This window comes from Mus pahari, chromosome 13, assembly GCF_900095145.1.
Source record: "Mus pahari chromosome 13, PAHARI_EIJ_v1.1, whole genome shotgun sequence".
NCBI classification, from domain to species: Eukaryota; Metazoa; Chordata; class Mammalia; order Rodentia; family Muridae; genus Mus; species Mus pahari.
Window position 1 is genome coordinate 42,455,247 of NC_034602.1, and position 6,209 is coordinate 42,461,455.

The window sequence follows — 6,209 nt, forward strand, 5'->3', positions numbered from 1 at the left end:
AGCCACCACAGTGAAAATGTGTAAGTGGCCACAGAAGTGCGTGGTGAAACCCTGAGTTAAACAAAGGTGAAAGGTTTCTTGCTGTAGCTTTCTATGATGGCAAGCTGTGAGGCTTAAGCAACTAAAATGTGTCCTCTGATTGTCCCAGAAGCTAGCACTAGCCATTTGAAGATGCAATTAGCTAAGTTTTGCTGGGGTTAGGGAACGGCTCTGATCAGGAAATACCAGGTGTCCTCCTACGAAGAAGGAAGTTTGGACACAGAAAGGGACACACGTGAACACCACGTGACAAGTATTTAAATTGGAGTGACGTAGCTGTAAGTGAAGAAACACCAAGGTTCAATGTCCACCACCAGGGGACACTGAGAAGAGCCAGAAAGGCTTGCGTAGTTAACGGCTCTTGTAGCAGCGGGGCTCTGCTGACACCTCAAGTTTGAGCTGCTCTTTTAAAAGAAGGCACAGAGATCAGATTTCTGTGATTCCTCCTCATTGCACGGAACTTACAGGAACTGCCACATAAACAGAAACAGGTCAGTCAATTAAATAATTCCTGATTGTATACAGGCTTGGCTGCCCACCAGGGGTTATGTGGAAGGCTGGGAAGCTACACAGGACGCCGGAACTGGTCATTTTACCTAAAGTTTAAAGAATTTGAATGGGGGACATTTTCTAGGAAGTGACAGAGGACAGGTTTATCCCTGCAGAGACAAAGCAGCTGCTTTGGTGCCCAGCTTTTGATTCCAGACCTGCAAAGGAGACCGGGAACCTCAGCTGCTCTTGCTATGACTGCCATAGGCAAGACGTTTCCATGGGAGGACGAGTGCTATGATGTAACGGTCCTTTGAAAGGATCACTGAGAATGCTTTGGTCAGCAGGGATACTGTGCCACATCTCCACTGAATGGTCTTCACCTCTAGGTAATTTCTACCTGGTCAGGCGGATTACAGAAAGGGAGTCCCGCTCTCAGGGCAAAGGAAATGATTTTTGTTCTATTTCTTTTTGGAAGGGAGGCCCATCAGCTCAGGGAATAAATGTCATTTCTTCAGAATAGAACGAGTAGGGCTAGTTTCTACAAGCATAGAGCATTGTGGTTATGATGATGGGCTCTGGAGCTAGACTTTATAGATGTAGGACCCAGACCTACTTCTTCCTACTTTGGTGAATTTGGCAAATTATTTACTCCCCCTTTCTAAAAACCTTCATGTTTTGTGTATGTGGGTGCTTTGCCTACAGACATGTCTAGGTACCATTTGCGTGCCTCTGCCTGAAGATCTTCTGGAACTGGAGCTCCCGACACCTGTGGGCCATCATGTGAATGCTGGGAACTAACCCCTAACAGTCACTATTATTTTTGTCCATGGATCTATTTTTCTTCCCTTTTCTTCTTGTTGTTAAAAAGAAAGGAACAGAATTTGAGCAAATGAAATTTAACAGAGTTTATGTGAGTAAAGAGTATATCCTGGAAGAGTACATATTCAGAAAGCTCCACCTAGCAGCTGGAGCAGACAGCGATTATAAGCAGATGAAGGAAGTGACAGAGCAAATTCACTGGATGGACATAGATCAACAGTTGCCTTCCTTGAACATGGCATACAGTTCAGAGCCTCTGATTGACTGACAGCCTGGCTTCTAAGATTGCCAGAATCTTTGTTAGTTTAGTTTCCTTAGACAGGGATGTTACACCCACAGACCTCTCAACACTTTTGGTTATTGCACATAATCCAGTCCAAGGCAAAACTGATCAGAATTCTGGCAGGGATGGGCAAGGACTCACAAGATCCACTCTTAGTTGAAGCACTACATGGAGTCAGAGCTTCGAAGAGATGTAGAATCAGTTTTCTTCAGAAGATAAGCTACCTGAAAGGTTGCCCATGTATACATATGACTGATACTTATTGGACTCCTAGGAGCTGTATATATATATATATATATATATATATATATATATATATATATATATATATATATGCTATGTACTGAAGAAGAGAACATGAGTTTAAGAGAAATATAATGGAGCCATGGGAAAAAGATGGATATAAGCAAAATATATTATACTCTACTGTGACTTTTAAAAAATAAATAAAAACCATTTTAAAAAGAAATTACCCTGAGGTTGTAGTTATTTAATTTAAGATAGATTTCAATTCACTTTATTAAGAAAGAGCTTTGGGTGAAATTTTATTGATTTCAAGTCTTCTTAGTTAGCCTATTAGTTTTGAAAACCTACTGAAACCTTGGCATTGCTACCTGGTCATTACTCGAATGAGCTCATTTGGTTTCAGTGTGAGCTTCAGAAGTCATAATGTCAAATTAATTAGATGATTCTTTATGCCTTAAAATTTTTAGGTTTTTTTTTTATTTTATCTTATGTGTATGAATGTTTTTCCTGCATGGGGGTGTGTACAGGAACCACATGCATGCCTGGTGCCCAGGGATAGTAAGAGGGCATTTGGATTCCCCAGAATTGGAGTTACAGATGTTTGTGAGCAATGATGTGGAAGCTGTGAACTTAAACCCATTTCTCCAGCTCCTCTGTGCTCTCTTTCAAACATTTTTACTATTTTAACCACAGTGAGGCCACTTGATATGCCAAGGACACTATATTTGAGACTCTTTTTTTTTTTTGTCTTTTTTATTAGATATTTATTTTATATACATTTCAAATGTTATCCCCTTTCCTAGTTCCCCCTCTGAAAATTCCATATTCCCTCCCCCCATTCCCCTGCTCTTCAACCTACCCACTCTCGCTTTCCGGTTCTGGCATTCCCCTATACTGGGGCATAGACCCTTCACAGGACTAAAGACCTCTCCTCCCAGTGATGACTGACTAGGCCATCCTCTGCTACATATGCATCTAGAGCCATGTGTGCCACCATGTGTTTTCTTTGATAGGTGATTTAGTTCCAGGGAGCTCTGGGGGTACTGGTTAATTCATATTGTTGTTCCTCCTATGGGACTGCAAACCCCTTCAGCTCCTTGGGTATTTTCTCTAGCTCCTTCATTGGGGACCCTGTGCTCCGTCCAATGGATGGCTTAGAGCATCCACTTCTGTATTTGGCAGGCACTGGCAGAGCCTCTCAGGAGACAGCTTTATCAGGCTCCTGTCAGCAAGCTCTTGTTGGCATCCACAATAGTTTCTGGGTTTCATGGTTGTTTATGGGATGGATCCCCATGTGGGGCAGTCACTCAATGGTCATTCTTTCAGTCTCTGCTCTGAACTTTGTCTCGGTAACTCCTTCCATGGGTATTTTGTTTCCTCTTCTAAGAAGGAATGAAGTATCCACATTTTGGTCTTCCTTCTTCTTGAGTTTGATGTGTTTTGCAAATCGTATCTAGGGTATTCAGAGCTTCTGGGCTAATACCCAGTTATCAGTGAGTGCATATCATGAGTGTTATTTTGTGATTGGGTTATATCACTTAGGATGATATCCTCCAGATCTATTCATTTATCTAAGAATTTCATGAATTCACTGTTTTTAATAGCTGTGTAGTACTCCATTGTGTAAATGTACCACATTTTTTTTTCTGTATCCATTCCTCAGTTGAGGGACATCTGGGTTCTTTCCAGCTTCTTGCTATTATAAATATGGCTGCTAGGAACATAATGGAGCATGTGTCCTAATTACACTTTGGAGCATCTTCTGGGTATATGCCCAGGAGTGGTACTGCTGGAGTTTCCAGTAGTACTATGTCCAATTTTCTGAGGGACCACCAAACTAATTTCCAGAGTGGTTATAACTGCTTGCATTCGCACCAACAATGGAGGAGTGTTTCTCTTTCTCCACATCCTTGCAAGCATCTGCTGTCCCCTGAGTTTTTCATCTTAGCCCTTCAGAGTGGTGTGAGGTGGAATCTCAAGGTTGTTTTGATTTGCATTTCCCTGATAATTAAGGGTGTTGAACATGTTTTCAGGTGCTTCTCAGTCATTTGGTGTTCCTCAGTTGAGAATTCTTTGTTTAGCTCTGTACCCCATTTTTACTAGAGTTATTTGGTTTTCTGGAGTGTATCTTCCAGAGTTTTTTTTTTTTTTTAATATATATTGGATATTAGACTCCTATTGGATTTAGGATTGGTAAATCTGTTGGTTGCCTTTTTGTCTTATTGACAGTGTCCTTTGCCTTATAGAAGCTTTGCAATTGTATGAGGTCTCATTAGTCGATTCTTGATCTTACAGTACAAGCCATGTGCACGTTTTGTTCAGGAATTTTTCCCCTGTGCCCATATCTTCAAGGCTCTTTTCCACTTTCTCCTCTATAAGTTTCAGTGTCTCTGGTTTTATGTGGAGTTCTTTTTTCCACTTAGACTTTAGCTTTGTACAAGGAGATGAGAATGTATCAATTCACATTCTTCTACATGCTAACTGCCAGTTGAGCCAGCATCATTTGTTGAAAATGCTGTCTTTTTTCCCCTGGATGGTTTGAGCTCCTTTGTCAAAGATCAAGTGACAACAGTTTTTTTTTTTTTTTTTTTAATCGCAATTGCTCTGTAGTACAGCTTGAGGTCAGGGATGGTGATTCCACCAGAGGTTCTTTTATTGTTGAGAATAGTTTTTGCTATCCTTTTGTTATTTCAGATGAATTTGCAAATTGCCCTTTCTAACTCTGTGTAGAATTGAGTTGGAATATTGATGGGAATTGCATTGAATCTGTAGATTGCTTTTAGCATGACAGCCACTTTTACTATATTAATACTGCCAATCCATGAGCATGGGAGATCTTTCCATCATTGATTTCTTTCTTCAGGGACTTGAAGTTCTTATCATACAGATCTTTCACTTCCTTAGTTAGAGTCACACCAAGGTATTTTATATTATTTGTGACTATTTTGAAGGGTGTTATTTCCCTAATTTCTTTCTCAGCCTGTTTATCCTTTGTGTAGAGAAAGACCACGGATTTGTTCGAGTTAAATTTATATCCAGCTACTGCACTAAAGTTGTTATCAGGTTTAGGAGTTCTCGGGTGGACTTTTTGGTTTCATTTATATATACTATCATATCATCTGCACATAGTGATATTTTGACTTCTTCCTTTCCAAATTGTATTCTTTTGATCTCCTTTTGTTGTCTAATTGCTCTGGCTAGGACTTCAAATACTATATTGAATAGGTGGGGAGAGAGTTGACAGCCTTGTCTAGTCCCTGATTTTAGTGGGATTGCTTTGAGTTTCTCTCCATTTACTTTGATGTTGGCTACTGGTTTGCTGTATATTGCTTTTATTAGGTTTAGGTATGGGCCTTGAATTCCCGATCTTTCCAAGACTTTTATCATGAATGGGTGTTGGACTTTGTCAAATATTTTCTCAGCATGTAGTGAGATGATCATGTGGTTTTTGTCTTTCAGTTTGTTTAAATAGTGGATTACACTGATGGATTTCTGTATATTGAACCATCCTTGCATCCCTGGGATGAAGCCTACTTGATCATGAGGGAAGATAATTTTGATGTGTTCATGGATTCAGTTTGCAAGAATTTTATTGATATTTTTGCATTGATATACATACAGTCTGAAGTTCCCTTTCTTTGTTGGATCTTTGTGTGGTTTAGGTATCAGAGCAATTGTGGCATCATAGAACGAATTGGGTAGAGTACCTTCTTTTTCTATTTTGTGGAATAGTTTGAGGTGTATTGGAATTAGGTCTTCTTTGAAGGTATGATAGAACTCTACACTAAACCCATCAGGTCCTGGGCTTTTTTTGGTTGGGAGATTATAAATGACGGTTTCTACTTCTTTAGGGTATATGGATCGGTTCAGATCATTAATCGGATCCTTAGTTAACCTTGGTACCTGGTATCTTTCTAGAAAATTGTCCATTTCTTTTATTTATTTATTTATTTATTTATTTATTTATTTATTTATTTATTTATTTTTACCTTACATGTCATAAATGTTTTATTACTTCCTTCCTTTCTTTTTTTTTATTATTTTCTTTATTTACATTTCAAATACTATCCTGAAAGTTCCCTATACCCCCCTCCCCTGACCCTGCTCCTCTACCCACCCACTCCCACTACTTGGCCCAGGCCTTCCCTTGTGCTGGGACATATAAAATTTGCTAGACCAAGGGGCCTCTCTTCCCAGTGATGGCCGATTAGGCCATCTTCTGCTACATATGTAGCTAGAGACACAAGCTCAGGGGGTACTGGTTAGTTCATATTGTTGTTCCACCTACAGGGTTGTAGCCCCCTTCAGTTCCTTGGGTACTTTCTCTAGC

At 39.9% G+C, this 6,209-nt stretch overlaps 1 long non-coding RNA gene across 1 annotated transcript in view; it reads left to right on the plus strand.

The window, feature by feature from the left end:
- The first annotated feature begins 377 nt into the window (after positions 1 to 377).
- LOC115065226 overlaps positions 378 to 6,209 on the plus strand; it is a 44,700-nt gene continuing 38,868 nt past the window's right edge. Inside the window, exon 1 of the long non-coding RNA XR_003845020.1 lies at positions 378 to 530. This is a non-coding gene — a long non-coding RNA (uncharacterized LOC115065226). The remainder of the gene's footprint in view (positions 531 to 6,209) is intronic.